This window comes from Pinus tabuliformis, chromosome Q, assembly GCF_031772625.1.
Source record: "Pinus tabuliformis cultivar Carrire ecotype Pingquan chromosome Q, CPIR1, whole genome shotgun sequence".
NCBI lineage: Eukaryota > Viridiplantae > Streptophyta > Pinopsida > Pinales > Pinaceae > Pinus > Pinus tabuliformis.
Window position 1 is genome coordinate 467,055,246 of NC_142296.1, and position 17,630 is coordinate 467,072,875.

The following is a 17,630-nucleotide window of genomic DNA, read 5'->3' on the forward strand; positions in this document are numbered from 1 at the left end:
AAATTTGAGTTTCTGGATGATTTTTCTGAACATACCTAGACGAAGTCTTTTCTTCTATCGTTATCTCTTCTTCTAGTGCTTCATTGGTTTCTTCTTCAGAATCAATGTGATTTGATGTGGGAAAGTGATCCTCATCTTCTTCATTGTCATGATCTTCGGTTTTTAGCTGTTTTGGATTTTTGCATGCATCATCAACTACAACATCAATACTTTCAATAATTTTCCCAAGTATTTTGTTATAACATTTATATCCTTTACTTCAAGAAGAGTAGCCAAGAAGAATACCTTCATCTTCTCTAGGTTCAAACTTACCAAGTTTTTCATCAGTCCTTTTGATGTAACATTTTCTTCCAAAAACTTTGAAGTACTTTACCGTAGGAGTTTTACCATACCAAAGTTCATGCAGAGTTTGAGTGTTGTTTACCTGAACATTTGCTAGGTTGAGAATAGTGACGGTAGTGAATGTAGCTTCACCCCAGAAGGTTGCAGGAGTTCCAGATTCATCTAGCATAGCACGACTATTTGTTGAACAGTTCTGTTCATCCTTTCTACCACTCCATTTTGCTGAAGAGTCCTTGCGATGGAGAACTGCCTTTTTATTCCATGTTGTTCACAGAAGTCAAAGAATTCATCCGAGGTAAATTCCCCTCCTCGATTAGATTTGAGGCATTTGATTTTGCGATCTGATTCATTTTCAACCAAAGCTTTGAAGGCTTTGAACTTTTCAAATGCTTCATCTTTATGATTTAGAAGACCTATCCAACACATTCAGGAAAAATCATCAATGAACAATATAAAGTATTCTTCTCCACGAGGTGAATTTTTCCTTGATGGTCCACATAAATCAGTATGAACAAGTTCAAGAGGCTTACTAGCTGATCCTTCCTTTTTGATGAATTGAGATCTAGATTGCTTACCGAATTGACATGATTTTCATATAGTATTTTCAGGAATGTTGATATCTGGAAGATCTTGAACAACCTAGAATCTGCATGCTTTTCTTATTTGAGAAAAGCTTAGATGTCCCAATCTTCTGTGCCATAGCCTGTTTTCATCATTTCTTCTTAGATAACACTGTTTTTGTCCTCCCTTGAGTATTTATAGGTTGTTTGGAGTTCTTGTACCTTTAATCACGGTTTCTCCTATATCAAGCTCGCGAAAACCACATCCATTTGATCGAAACACTACTTCATTTCCTTGATCACACATTTGACTCACACTCAACAGGTTATGTTTTAAGCCATCAACATACATGACATTTCCAGCTTTAAATTTTTCTGTCAAGAAAATAGAGCCTTTACCTTTTATGACAGCAGAAGTGTTGTTTCCAAACTTGACACTCTTTTACTTTTCTAAGGCATTATATGAGTGTAATTTTTCTCTGTCACCTGTCATGTGTTTTGAGCATCCATTGTCGGTGTACCACTGGCTTTCTTGTCCTTTTGCATACAAGGTTATACCACATCTTTCTGTTTGTGGTTCTTTCTTTCTCCATATTTTGGGATTTAATGGATTTTTCTCCTTTTGAGATATTTTCCGAAATTTGCTCCTGTATTCAGATTCTTCATTTTCAAGCAAAGAAAAGTTATTATAGGAACTTTTTTTTATCCTTCTCACATTCATTCGATTTCGTGCTTCTCTAGTCATGATGGTTTTTTAAGCAACACATTGAGCATCTTTGTGTCCAAAATTATGACATGAGAAACATTGACCATTAGGGAAGTTCCTACGATTATCGAATCTACTGACCTGGTGATTGTAGTTTCTATTGAAATTCATCTTTGAGGCAGATTGAGTACGATTTACTTGAGGTTGGTTGTGGCTTCTTTTCATCTTTGAAGTAAATTGAGCCTGATTTACTTGGTGATCTGCTTTATGCCTTTGCTGACGATTGTCAAAATGTTCACTGCTCTTTGCTGCATCAAGATAGCTTTTAGTGGAGGTTGATGGCTTCTGTGATTGAGATGCTTCTTCAATATATCCAAGACCTGTCTCTATCATAAGAGAATGCTGCACTTTGATAATTTCATTTAAGGTTTCTGATCCTTTAGCAAGTCTAAGATTGAGAGCTTTTGGTTTCTCAAGATCCTTTCTTAGACCCACAATTTCACATTCTAGTTTTTCATTGTGCTTTTCTCTTTTTGAAAGTTGGTATGTCAAGGTATCTATAACCATATTATTTTCTTATAAACATATTTTGAGTTTAGAGATTTCTTCATAAAGGTCATCTTCATCTAAAGCATCCAAAAAAATCATCATCTTCATAAGCCATCAGAAGTCTATAGTCATTACTATTTTCATCTTCATCACTATTTGATAAACCATCGCTATCTTGATGAGTATAGTAGCTCTTTTTACTTACACTTTGTTTTCTATTCCATTTTGCAGGTTCCTTCCCTCTATCATATTTATCTTTATGAGGACATTTGGCAACATAATGACTGACTCTACCACAGGCAAAACATTTGAAAGTTGGTTTATCTCTGAATCTTCCGGAACCCTGTTGAAGGTTCTTGACGAAGTTTAACTCTTCTTCTTTTTTTGAAATATGTCTTGATTCATTGAGTTCTTCTTTTCCTTTTGCTGAAGCTTTAAATGCAACTTCTCTCATATCTGATGGACCTCCTTTTCTCATATCGAAGGCAGTTAAGATTCCATGAATATGTGTCATAGTAATAGTCTGTAGGTCCTACTTTCCTTCTATGGCAGATACTTTTGATTCAAATTCAGCAGACAAGGATCTTAAAATAATTTCAACTAAGGTAACTTCCTGTATCTCTTCACCCAGATTCTTCATGCAATTAAAAACCTCATCTATACGTAAGAAGTAACTAGCTATGCTTTCATCATTGTGCATATTGAGAGTTTCATATTCAATTATGAGAGTTTGCAGTTTAGCACGTTTTACCTGAGAGTCTCCTTTGTAGCTTAGAATGATTTTGTCCCATATTTCTTTGGCGGATTTGAGCTGCATAACTTTGACAAACTCTGATTGTGACAGAATTCCCAATAATGTATTGACAGCCTTGGCATTGGTTTCATATTTCTTTTTACCTACAGTATCTGTAGGAATTGCTGATGGAAATGTATATCCTCCTTCCACGATTTCCCAGACATCTGTTCCAAGTGATTGAAGATAGGCTGTGGTTCTTACCTTTCAATAAACAAAGTTTCTCCTGTCAAAGATTGGGGGTCTAATGGATCCCTCGCTTTCTTGATTACTCATGATGATGGATCTTCCTTCAAGCGATCAAGCTTCTTCTGGAGGACCTGCTCTGATACCAATTGTTGGAAATAATACTGAGAGGGGGGGGTGAATCAGTATTATCAGATCAATAATTTAATTTTCAAAAACTAATTTGTATATGCTAGTTAAGTTCAATGAACTAGCGTGTATAAACGACTGTACTTAATGCAACCAGCGTATATGTAAAGATCTTTTGATTTACCCAAATTATCATGTATTGAACTTTAATCAATATATCAAGAATTCATTAGATAGTGCAGTAAAAATAGATTAAACTATCACACATAAGCAAGACACATGAACACCAAGATATAAGTTGGAAACCCAATGTGGGTCAAAACCACCTACTACAATCATCTCTATCTTCTTTTAATGAGAAAATATTGTTTACAGTTTTTGTACTGGTGCAATCTTATACCACTACACAGGCTTCTACCTGCAGAAGGATATAACCTTCTCTCGTTCTCCAACTTCCACTGGAAGGGAGCTACAACCCCCTAGCTCTTTTCCTAGCTGATATGATTACTAGTACATAGGTGCTGGCCTATAGAAGGCTAAAACCTTCTCCTTTCTTCCAGGGACCACGTTTCATAAATTTTCAGACTGGATCCATCAACAACATTATTCAATCATCAAATATATCTGCATCAACCAATCTCCTATTGAACCAACCACACACAAATCAATCAATCACTTTGACAACCCATCAATCTGATCTTTCAGAATGCTATCACCAGAATACAGTAACCAGAACCCAGGCAAAAACCCAGAATCTTACAACAACAAACAGCAGCAACTAAAACATTGATTATAAGGTATATGCTACTTTCTTGTGCCAAACCTGCATGTATATGCACTTTCCTCAAAGGAAACCAGCGTACACATCTACAAATATTAATTCATAATTCTGCAACTATACCAGACTTCAGTTATACCTAGATCATATCAATTTACAGAATAATATATGCGCCAGTATTCAAATCTAGAATATTCATGAGCAAACACACAAATGACAGTTCACTTTACACCTTAAGATCTCGATCCATCATTGGATCTTATCCTCCATCAACTGCTAAGGTTCCTCCTTGGTTCAGATCCAACAATGCACCATAACCCAATAACCTGCATACAAGATCTCACACTTCATCAAATATTCAATGTTTGTGTGTACTACCCTAATGATCTTCTCCTCTTTATATAGTTTTAGGCCTTTCTCAATACCATGGAACAAAACCATTTAGGACCAATACCTTGGATCAAATACCTAGGGTCAATACCTCGGACCAAATACCATGGACCAATACCATGGATCAAAATACCATGGACCAAAAACTTAGTTTCCCAAGGTATACACACCTTCCTTTCTGTGATAGTGCGTGTGTACGTTATACGCTCCTTTTGTTCTGTTAACCTGTGTGTATATGAGGCTTGGTCAATGGTGAACCTGTGTATACCTCTCTTTCTTCATTCTGTGAAGAATAATCTGTCATTCTTTGCTATTTACCTGCTATACTGTGATCTTTCATCTGAGTGAGTTGCCTTCTAAACTGATTCCTTGAAGCTTCCCTACATTTCATCACATCTGTAAACAATATTTTCATGCATTCTGTCACATATGATATCTCTTCTGTAGATTCATCTAGTTACTATATACAAGTGAGTTGTTCTGCTATAAGTGGCTTGCCATCAAGTATAACACATACATCATAATGCCAATAGATTTGCAATACTAATCACAGTGAAGCCTCAGATTTACAATGAACTATTATCCTGGTCATTGATCCCACTGACTAATTTGAATGACCTAGCGTGTCAGGATAAAGGTGTTAACAATGATTTTCGTTTCTAGGGATTATCTACATGGCATAGCCCATTTTATGAATAACTTTTTCAAATGTCATTTTTTATGGAAAAATTGGATTTGATTTAGATACAAATGATATTTAATGTATGAGTTCATACTTTGAACAATTCACACTATAATAACATGGGATTTTCTCCAAAACTAGGTTATGGAAAGTCTTGAACATGCAATAAATCGAGGAGCTCCCATAGTAGCTATGTACCTTGGTAGGGAAATCACTTATGATGCTTTCCACATGACCGATCAACACTTTGATGGACTTGGAGTTTCAATATTCATTCAGAAGGCTCTGGAAGATGTAAATGGATAGTTTGGGTTTCATGATAAATTTAGCGTCTAATTGACATTTATATGTGGTTTGTGACTAATTCCTAATGCAAGGTAGGGGTGGGAAAAAACTATCAATTCTACAACAATACCAACAAAAAGTTGGGTATTACGTGTGTGCATGTGTTTAGAAGAATGGAGAGAACGTACAAAGAACATTAGCTTTGTTTGTCTTGACATTGATTTGTCTTCATGAATACATTATACACCTATGCTTTATCTTGATAACAAGTCACAAAGTAGATTAAAGGTGTGTTTCTTTGTATTCAGGTGGATTTTTGTACTGGTAGAAATGGAACAAATTTATGCATGTTGTGACAAGTGCCTCGTTCCTGTTGACAATCTACTATGATTATTTGTCTTCTACTGGCAAGCAATTGCAATGTCCTAGTAAGAATAAACCTAAGAAGCAGAATAATAGTGTGGAAGATGACTGAAAAAATGTGAAAAGTAAATTCAACAATTGAAGATAAGGGTGATAGAACAAGAAGTAGAATTAAGATAATTAAGAGAAAAATTGTCTCAGATCAGGAAGCGGTTGGAGATTAAAAAAGGAGAGAAGCATGGAGGACAACAATGGATTATTATTGAATGATGAAGCTCCTTATCAAAATTCTAATCCATCTTTTAAAATGTTGAAACATGAAATAGTATAGTGAAGCAAGACACTACATAAGGAACCACGCTACCCTTTTAGACACCCTGCTGCCCAGAAAGGAACCACTTGCCATCCTTTTTGTCATTTTGATCTATAGGATGATATCTAATAATAGTTTATGCATTCTATATTTACAATGTAAATGGGAATGTTATATAAATATTGCAACACAATCTACCAACTTCAGATAAACTGGCAAGAATTATGTTTATCATTCTTAGATGGAAGTAGTCAAGAATAGAGAATATAGAAATATTGTATATACATATAAAGAATAATTGTGAGGACAAATCATAAAGAACATTGTAAGTCGTCTCTAAAATATCTCAGGGTGCACAAGGAAATCCATCGAAATTGTTTCCATTTGTTAACTCAAAGGTATAGACCAATGATCGCCTAAATCTTATCTAAGAACCCATTTCTTCTTGGTGAGTTATGATTATTCACTATGATAATTCAGTTAGTCTAAGAGATAGAAATACTGAAATTTTTTCTAGTCTATTGGCTAAAACCTTTCTTGCAGGTTGATTATACATTGGGCGACAATCCAAGGGCCACAAGTTACATGGTAGGATATGGACTTAATTATCCTCGTTGGGTCCACCACGAGGATTCATCCATTGTATCATACAAAGAGGATTCAACCTTTCTTAGTTGCAAAGGAGGATATTCTATATGGTTCAGTTTCTAGTGAAATGAACCTAATGTTTTATTTGGTGTTGTTTTTGGAGGACCTAATAACAATGATAACTTTGCAAATGAAAGAGATCACTATCAGCATGCAGAACCTACAACCTACAATAGTAGCCTTATGGTGGGAGTTTTTGCCAGAATTCAGGGGGGAATTGCTGGAAATGAGCAGAGTCTTCCAAGTATCCTTCTCTTATAGGACACAATTAACTTGGTTTTAGTTTGTTTTAGTGATAATGTTGTTAGTGGTGTTCTAATGGTTTCTTCTTGCAATTATTGTTCCTAAGCTTGGATCAGGTTCAGGATCCCCTGCTCCAACTCATGATGTAACTCAAAATCCAAAGCCAAAGCCAAATCCCTCTCCAAGAAGTAGGAGTTATACACAGATTGATTTCTAACGGTTATGTTTACAGAGAGAGGGTTTAATTTCTAGTGGAATACCATAGTGAGAAGCATAGTTCCTCCTAACTATGCTCTTACCTTATTGCAAAAATAAAATAGAGGACGCACACTCTGCATTGGAAATTCTTGCATTATCCACGCCCTTGAAGATTTCAAAAATTAGGTCAACATTCAAAGCCATGATCCCTAAAATTCTTGAGAATTCAATCAAAAGGCCAATGTAACCTAAACTTAACAACCATGTATTTTTCTTCTATGTTATTGTTTGCAGAACGTATAATATAAGAAATATTAATCATGGTGGAGCCTCAAATTTACAATGAACTTCTACCCTGGTCATTGATCCCACTCACTAATCTGAATGATCTAGCCTGTAAGGATAAAAGTGTTAACAATGATTTCAGTTTCAGGGGACTATCTACATTGAATAGCCCATTTTATGAAATAAATTTTTCAAATGTCATTTGTTATGGAAAATTGGGTTTTATCTAGATAAAAATGATATTTAAAATATCAATACAGAATCTGAACAATTCAGATTAGAAGAACATGGGATTTTCTCCAGAACCAGGTTATGGAAAGTCTTGAACATGTAATAAAGCGAGGAGGTCCCATAGTAGTCGAGTACCTTGGTGGCGATGTCACTTGTGATGCTTTCCACATGACCTATCCACACTCTAATGGACTTGGAGTTTCAATGTGAATTCAAAAAGCTTTGGAAGATGTAGGAATTTTACGAGAGGAGGTAAATGGACGGTTTGGCATGCATGATAAATTTAGCAGACAATGAAATTTATATTTGGTTTGTGATCAGCTCCTCATGGAAGGTAGGGGTGGGAAAAACATAGCAGTTCTGCAACAATACCAATAAAAAGTTGGGTATTGCATGTGTGCATGTGTTTAGAATAATGGATACAATATACGAAGAACACTAGTTTTGTTTGTACAAAGAACACCCATGGTTTATCTTGATAACAAGTCACAATGTGGACTAAAGGAGTGTTTCTCTGTATTCAGGTGGATTTTTGTACTGGCATAAATGGAACAATATTCATGTTGTGACAATTGCCTCCTTCCTACTCACAATCTACTTTGATTATATGTCTTCTGTTGGAAAGCAATTGCAACGTCCTGGTAAGAATAACCTTGAGAAGGGGAAAAATATTGTGGAAGCTCTCTCAAAAAATTTGAAAAGTGAATTCCACAATATGAAGATAAGCATGATAGAACAAGAAGTATAATGAAGATAATTAAGAGAAAATGTTCTTATATTAGGAAGCGGTTGGGGATAACAAAAGGAGAGCAAGACAATCAATAAGGATCCAGGTTACCCTTTTAGACCCTCGTTGCCTAGAAAGGCACCACCTATCATCATTTTTGTCATTTTGACCTATATGACGATATATAATAGTAATTTATGCATTCTATATTTCCAATGTAAATGGAAATGTTATATAAATATTGCAACACAATCAACCAACTTTAGGTAACTTACCAGAATTTTGTTTATTAGTCTTAGATGGCAGTACTCAAGAATCAAGAATATAAAACGATTGTATATACATATAAAGAATAATTGCGAGGACAAATGAGAAAGCACATTGTAAGTCATGTCTAAACTATCTCAGGGTGCACAAGTAAATCCATCTGAACTATTAACATTTGTTAAGTCACAGGTATAGACCAATAAGTTTGTATCAGAATGGGAGTTTCCTAGACTCTTTGAAACTAATGACATTCAGTTTTCGATCACCGGGGACTGATTCTTATTCTCATAGGATATACAAGTTACAAGTAACCCCTTACAATATATTTCAAAGTTCTGCATAGTCAAGGGTCCTTTACTTCTCCAAATTTGGTTTGTCTTCAAAACATCTAATTTCACTACCAATCCTTGGCTCATATTTAGAAATCCTAGTTGGAAGTGTGCACATGTTTCTTAGCATCCTATGTACTCTTGTGTAGGTAGACTATGTAGACACAATGTGATTTGGTTGACATATGACAATTTTCCATTTCAATTTAGTTTGATTGATAAACCAAGCATGTAAGCAGGGATACTTGTCACCAACAATCTGATGATGATAACATGGATGAAGTGAATATGATATGAGGCATAGAATTAGATATTCTAACACAAATATCATATATGACACCAAGAAAATCAAGGTCAATGCTAGTTCAACAACCTCAGTGAGGCACCTAGCCTAATACAAAAGAGCACAAGTTGAAAGTTGAACCCATGAGACACATGAAAAAGAGAGAAAAAATATTCAAATGAATGTAAGCCATTTACCCTACTATTAAAAGCTCCACATCGATGAATTCTTAGGGCACAAAGAATCTGCAGTTCTCTCTAGATTTGAAACAGGTCATAGAACACTAGAATCAACCATTTATTTCTTAAAGAACATTGAAACAACTAATGGAAAATGCAGTAATTCCACCTAGAACACAAATTGTAATAATCAATCTTTCATTATTCATCTTCTCAACCTTCAACTCTCTATCCTTTCAAAAATTGATGATAATATGTTAAAACGTTTTTGTAATTCATTGTTCTATGGCAACTTAGAGCTCTTTTAAGGATGAGCAGATCGTTCCTTCCATTCACATGTGCACCTCCCACGTCTTCCAACCATATGCCAAGCTCAGTTAGCTTCAGAGTTGTATGAGAACCATCTCCAACACCATCATCTGGAATTCTGCACTTCATCATAAGAGTACCTTGAACAACCCCAAAAGGCAGAATTTTATGAGCAGGAAGTATGGAACCGAATAACAAAAGGAAATCATTGTTAGTAGGCCAATGTTTTTGTCCTCCTAAAGGACTCTAGCTTGAAAGGTTTACTGCTTATTTTACCATTCTATCCACAAGGATCCAACTAATATTATGTTTTTCCAAATCTCTCTCCAAAGTTTCCCCATCTCTCCTTTCCCTCTCAAGAGATCTCATTGGTCGCAACCCTTCTGCCAAGGAGATATTAGCCCGACTCTCTCCATTCTTGGCTTTATCAAAACTATGTAGACATAATGTGATTTGGTTGATATACATGACAATTCATCTCATATCAGTCAAGTAATTCTCTAATTCTTGAAAATAAGGTGCGACATGAACATAATAATAGCAATGCAAGAATGAAACCCAAACATAAGAAATACTAAAGATGTATTGTATAGTTGTACATAAGATATATTCTTTGGAAGAACATGATAGGAGCATGTGGCTGAGAGTCAACACATCAGTATTAATGAATGGAGATTACTAGCCATGGTGAGAATAAGGGTGTTCAATAAATATGAAGTTACATTTCACCAACTCAAATAAAGAAAAACCTGACATCAAAATTTGAAGAAAATAATCATAATCAAAATTAATGATTATAATTAAGCTTGAATTAAGGAAGCCATTCTTGCTGACCATTCAAATATTCTTTTGATGGAATCTCAAAACTGAAACTATATTTAATCTCTAAATTTGATCTAACATCCATTACTACATCGAAATTTCACACCACTACTGCCAAAACAAAATCTAGTCTTTAGGGATAAGATGCAAGGGAACTCAGACATTAATTTTTGGTGTCCTTATTTATTGGTAGTTCTCTTTTTAAAGTTCCATAGATAAGTTCTAAAACAAAGTTTCAGATAGCAAAATTCAAATCCTTTTACTCACTCTCATTAATAAATTCCAAATCTTTGACTTGTGACTCTAAGGAATGTGGCCTTCATCAAGACTTAAAAGACCTAGACTCCTTGTAAGGTACCTTCCTATCTGCTTTGTCTCCTCAGACATTTTTGAATTTTCTCCATGGGTGAAAGTGTAAAAAAAAAGAGTAGCTTAGTATCAACACACTTTCCTTCTTATGCGACTCATGTAGCAATTTTATGATGTAAATATTACAAACATGTCTGATGGGTGTTTTACATGAAAGAGACATTACAAATCCTCTAAAAGGGGACTCCCTTATTGTGAAGTCTCTTAATGGGCTCATAATATAAACAAGAATTTTAACATTCCACTTTTTAAACTCCCTTTGCTATGTATGGAGTATGCTTTTGGGGTCAATGATTAATGGTTTGCAACTCGAAACAAACTCAGATAACTTTGTAGGAAACTTATAATCGTGAGTGATTTTATTGTCCTAGGAGCATGAGTAATAATGAAACCTCCAACACAATAAATGCATGATGATGCCTCGATTCCATCCAGGATTAATGAACTAATAATGTTTCTCCACAGGAATTCAAATCCCTATTTTTGGTGAGCATTCATTTTCTCTTCCAACTCTGAATTATTTTCCATACAAAATTGGGCTTCTCAGAAAAATAATGAGATTAGAAGGATGGGAATCCTTTAAGGAATCCAAAATAGGAATTTCCATGTCTATATAGAATTTCCCTGAAACATAACATATGATAAAAAAGAAATTCCAGTAAAGAAAAAAAATTGCATAATTTTTTTACTTTCTTCTTCTATGCTATTGTTTCATATGCTACCATCTTATGATGTTTCCTTTGCAACATGTGGTGCAATTTCTAGTTATTAGGTGGATGGTAGAGACTGAATCTCTGTGAGATATTATAGAACATTCTTAGTAGTATACAAAAATAAAAAATGAGATCTATCTCTAAAGTAGTTATGCCCTTTTGTTCTTTTAATTAAATTGATTAATTAACTAAAATCAATATGATTAAGTGTTATATGAAGCGAGTTATGGTTTTTTGGGCTTGTGATATTGATAAGCCATCATATTGCCCCATGTTATTGTAAGAAAGCCTACATATATATCGAGAATGTTTATGGTAAAATGGGGATAAATCGCCATGGATATATATGCTTAACTTATATATTAATACTAATTTAAAATAAAGTTACAATTTACTTATTTTTTATGAATTTTTTAAATTTAGCAACCTGAAATGAACTATGAAGTGTTTTCATGCTTATTGTGGATTGATGTTTGTCAACATTTACTAGCCATTTAATTTATATCATTGCACTAGTTATTGGATGGATGGTAGGAATTTAATATTCACATAATATTCTAGAATATTCTTAGTAGTATACACAAATCAAAGTTTGAGATTTGTCTCCAAAGTAGTTATGTTGTTTTTCCCTTTTAATTTAATCGATTAATAAAAATAAATAGCATATGAACAAGTGTCATATGAAGTGAGATATTTTTTTTTGGGAATGTGGTATTAATAAGCCATGGCATTGTAACAAAGTCTATTTACATATTAAGAATCTCCATGGTAAAGTGAGGATAAATATCCATGGATAAGAAAGTTGTTTTATATGTTTTCAAAGGTGTATATGTCTAACTTATATATTAATTCTTTGTATAATTCAGAATAATAATAATTTAAAACAAAGATATAGTTTAGTTATTTTTTTATGATTTTTTTTAGTGATATGAGATGGATTATGACATAAGTGTTTTGAATCTTCTTATAGATTGATTCCTATGGGAATTTACTAACCATTTAATTCAATTATCGATATGTAAAATATATTGTACTAATATCTCATAGCAAGGCACATTAAGATGGGAAAAAACATTTAATTTGTTATAGTTTATGTACACCATATCTATAAGTTAGAATCTAAGTTAAAAGTAGACACATAATGATACATGACACATAGAATGAGACAAGATGCATATCATGTCACACATGGGTGATATCACTATTATGCAATGTGAGCATAAGTTTGAGGTTTTGAGATTGTGAAGTCCTTATCTAACTAGAGTATCTTGTAGGTAAAAACTCATATAAACAGTTAGTTGTGGTAGACATTGGCATACATTAGCAATGTTAAACAAAATAAAATTACCATAACTGTAAAGAAAAGATCATAACAAGCAGAATGTTCGTCATCAACATAGGTTGGTCATTATCATTATCTGAGTAGAAGGAAATATTGGCTAATCTCTTGGCTATAATGATCAACTTGCAGTCTATACTTTCAATTTCTTCCTCCAGCTTTGTAAACTTAATAGAATTCTCCTATTGAGTGTGTACACAATTGGTGAGGACTCTTACAATGAAAATTCTGGTGAGCCAGTAAATTTTGACTTCCTGCATATACTAGGAACAACTCGACTAAGTAGAATTCAATGTATAATGGATCTAGTCGCAAGTAGCAACATCAAAATGGGGATAAATAATAAAAAATCATTGCACAAGAGACGGGGAGAAGGTAGGAGGATAGTGCAAAGGATAACAAGAGTTAGGGATGACATGATAGGGTGGTCAGGAGGGGGATTTGTTGATGAAAGATAGTGAAAACATAGGATAGGTGGTTGAGTACTCACCAAGAGAGTGACGTAGCAAAGCAAAATTGGGAGAATTGGCAGCGCAGATGCAAAGGTAATCGAAGGTCCAGAGAGAGAGGGAAAAAACAAATAGAAGAACAAAGAAGACAAGGGAGAATAACTTGGGAAAGGTTGAGGGTAAAAAAAAGAATGTGAGGAACCATAAATGCAGCCTTGCCATAAATCCCAAGACGGAAATCAAGCCCAGTAACTAGTAAAACCATAATTTAGAAAACCTGAGAAAAAATAAATAGATAAATAATAGAGCAGAATTGAGAGAGTTTTTACTAAAAGTCGAGAGATTTCCATAGAGAGGTCGAGTCCATGATCTTTGATGGATACTAGTGAGGAGTAGTTGGTGTACAAAAGCACAAATACAACAATTATCCGTGTGGGCAACCTTGAGTGTAGTGCATGCTTTGAATTTTGTAATATTGACAATGCCAAGGATTTGAGCACCATTAGGATGATGATTTGAAGGGAAAAGGTAGTAAATGCATTTGTATAAAATACCCCAAGATAGAAATTGGAGCCGATAATGCTAGAGGGATTGGACTTTACTTAAATCTTGAATACCATATAACAACGTAGTGGAAGTTCTTATGATTAACGTCCTGCGTGCAGAGTTATAGCTCAAATCCAAAGCCACTACCACGTCAAATATCATTTTTTTGGTAAGGAGCCACTGTGAGTGCCAATTGAGAGCTCTTGTACTTTCCTATATCGCTTACAGTGCTCAAGTGGCATTTAACCTAGCATCAACTTCATGCCATGATCAATGCATTATTAAGGAATTTACTAAAGTGCATGCAATGCACCACGTATAGTGGGAGCCACAACCACATTTTGTTTGAGTTGTATTCATATCAAAGCAGGGGGAAATGTCTGCTCATAAGCACCTTCCTTGGTGTAGATCTAACAATATAATATTAATATAATTGAAATTGTTAAGGTATTAAAACGTTCAACTACAGTATATTAAATATTTATTTTTTTAATTAATAAAATATATGACCAAAAAAACAAACAAATTCTAAAAAAAAATTTCTAATTTATAGAATTATATCTATGTACCTTTCCTTAGAAAATCATGTTTACGGACTTGTTTTCATCAACTATTATTTATATCATAGACATGTATATTTTGGAATGGTGCTTTAAGAGTTTTAATTTAACTATCAATAATTATTAGGTGGATGGTAGAGATTTAACCTCCATTGAATATTCTAGAATATTCTTCATAGTTTACAAAAATACAACAATGAGATCTATATCCAAAGTATTTATGCCCTTTTGTTCTTTTAATTAAATTGATTAATTAAACAAAATCCATATGATTAAGTGTTATATGAAGTGAGTTATGATTTTTTGCACTTGTGGTATTGATAAGCCATTATATTGGCCCATGGTATTGTAACAAATCCTACTTATATATTAAGAATCTCCATGGAAAAATGGGGACAATTCTACATGGATATATATGTTTAATTTATATATTAATTCCTTTTATAATTAGTAATACCAATAATAATAATTTAAAATAAAGTTACAATTTAGTTAGTTTTTATGAATTTTTTAAATTTAGCAACCTAAAATGTACTATGAAGTGTTTTGATGTTTATTGTAGATTGATGTCTCTTAGCATTTACTAGCCATTTAATTTATATGGTTGCACTAGTTATTCAGTGGATGGTAGGGATTTAACATTCACATAATATTATAGAATATTCTTAGTAGTATACACAAATCAAACCGTGGATATTTGTCTACAAAATAGTTATGTTGTTTTTTCCTTTTTAATTAAATTAATTAATTAAAAGAAATGTCATATGAACAAGTGTCGTATGAATTGAATTATATTTTTTTGGTAATGTGGTATTAAGAAGCCATGGTATTGTAACAAAGCCTATTTACATATTAAGAATATCCATGGTAAAGTGAGGGTAAATCTCCATTGATAAGAATCTTGTTCTATATGTTCTCAAAGGTGTATATGTTTAACTTATATATTAATTCTTTTTATAATTAATAATAATAATAATAATAATTTAAAATGAAGATATAATCTAGTTAATTTTTATGTTTTTTTTTTTTAAATTTTAGCAATTTGAGATGCATTGTGACATAAGTGTTTTGATGATTATTATGGATTGATTCCTATGGGAATTTACCTACCATTCATTTAAACTATTAATATGGAAAACATATTGCACATTAAAATGAGAAAAAACATTGAATTTGTTATATTGTATGCACTCCATATCCGTAAGTTAGAAAATAAGTTAAAAGTAGAGACATAATGATACACGACACACAAAATGAGACATAACACATATCATTTCACATGTGTGAGATCACTATTATACAATGTGAATATATTATTGTATCATAAAAGTGTGTGTGCCTTTTAAACTGTGGTATTTCTACATTCCTAATAGCTTAAAATAATTATATTGAATAAAAACGTGTGAATCTTCATAATGACTTTAATCATAAAATATGCATCTATTGCACTTGATCTAAACTCAATAATAATAATGTTATGCACTCAATGCATAATTTAAAATAAATACACATAAAGAATTTATTGATCTTTGAATAGTTATTAAGTAAATAGTTTTAGGCTTGGAGTTTGACAACTAAGGTATGGAAGGGTAGTTAGACTTTCTTACATAACTCAATGTGAAATTGAAACAAGTGAGGCTTATGTTGATAAATTCATTATTCTTCAAATTCAAGAACTTGAACATGATCTGGAAATGAAACTTGGGCCTTAGGCTCTGAATGAGGCTTCTAAGCACATAATGACAAGAACAATGCCCTAGATCACCACACATGATCCTTTCAAGTCAATATATGGGTGTTGTTTAGATGATTTGAATAGTAGGCATGGGCCTCAAGGAACTAAAAATGATTATGGGATGAAACATAAGGCTTAAGCCCTAAATGAAGCTTCTTGGCATCTAAGGAAAGTAATGACCTATTGAACCAATATGGAAAAACTCTCAAGGGTATCCTTGACCTCTAAGTAGGAATTTTTGCACTTTTGGATGTTTTGAGCACTAGTTATGGTCCTTAAGGCATTCAACATGCTCATGAGAGGAAAGTTACGCCTTAGTACCTAAATGAGGCTTTTATGCATTTGAGGACATTAATTGCACTTCAAACTACTATACAAGGCACCCTAATGGTATCCTTAGCCTTATGTAGAGATATGATAAGAATTTGAATATTTTATGCATTGAATATAGGTGTCAAGTACCATGGAGATGGTTGGGGAGGAAACATGGGCCTTAGGTCCTAAATGGTGCTTCTAGGCATCTAGGGAAAGTAAACACTGTTTGGATCATAATACATGACCTCCTAAGGGAGTCCTTATCATCCAACTATGAATGTGGGTACAATTTGGATGTTTTGAGAAATTGTTATTGAGTCCTTGGACATGGTTAGGGGAGATGACCCAAGGATTACGACTTAAATGGGGCTTTCTAGAACCCAAGAATAGTGTCAATGCTTTGATGGCCTCATTTTCATATTTTTAGTTTGATTCTTCAAAGTTATTTTTTTTCACAATATATTCCTTTCCTTTTACACAATATGCTATGTTTATGGAACTTTACAAAAAATTATAGCAAATATTCTACATGCATGATATAAGGAAATTTTCCATGGTGGTTTATAATTTTCCATGTTGGGAACAACGCTAATGTCATAGATTTACTTGATTAATCTCTAAAATGCACATAGTTTTATGTTAAAATGCCTTATGAAAATGTTTTTTTCAATTCAAGCAATTGGCCACATCATCAATCAAATGCATGTGAGGAAAATTTGATGATCCAAATCATGTTCTAAAAGCTAATCTAATTTTTACTTTCAATTATCAATAAACTCTTTTGACCTTGTTCTGTGACTCCGCTCCTTAACATGCTACTGTGCTTGAAAAAAAATCCTTATTTCCACAATTCAGGAAGGTACATGTCAAGAGCTTCAAAAGCATATGCCTAGGTCATAGTAGGCATGCCCAAGTCCTAAAATTTGAACTAAAAATATCTCTATGTCTTCCACACCTATATATGGATTCAAATACATGCAATATATCTTACCTATCTAGAGATGATC

General features: G+C 33.5%; 1 pseudogene; it reads right to left on the reverse strand.

Annotated features, from left to right (window-relative positions):
* Positions 1-9,591: 9,591 nt before the first annotated feature.
* On the reverse strand, positions 9,592-10,243 carry LOC149220209 (putative F-box protein At2g36090; annotated as a pseudogene).
* Positions 10,244-17,630: the final 7,387 nt, after the last annotated feature.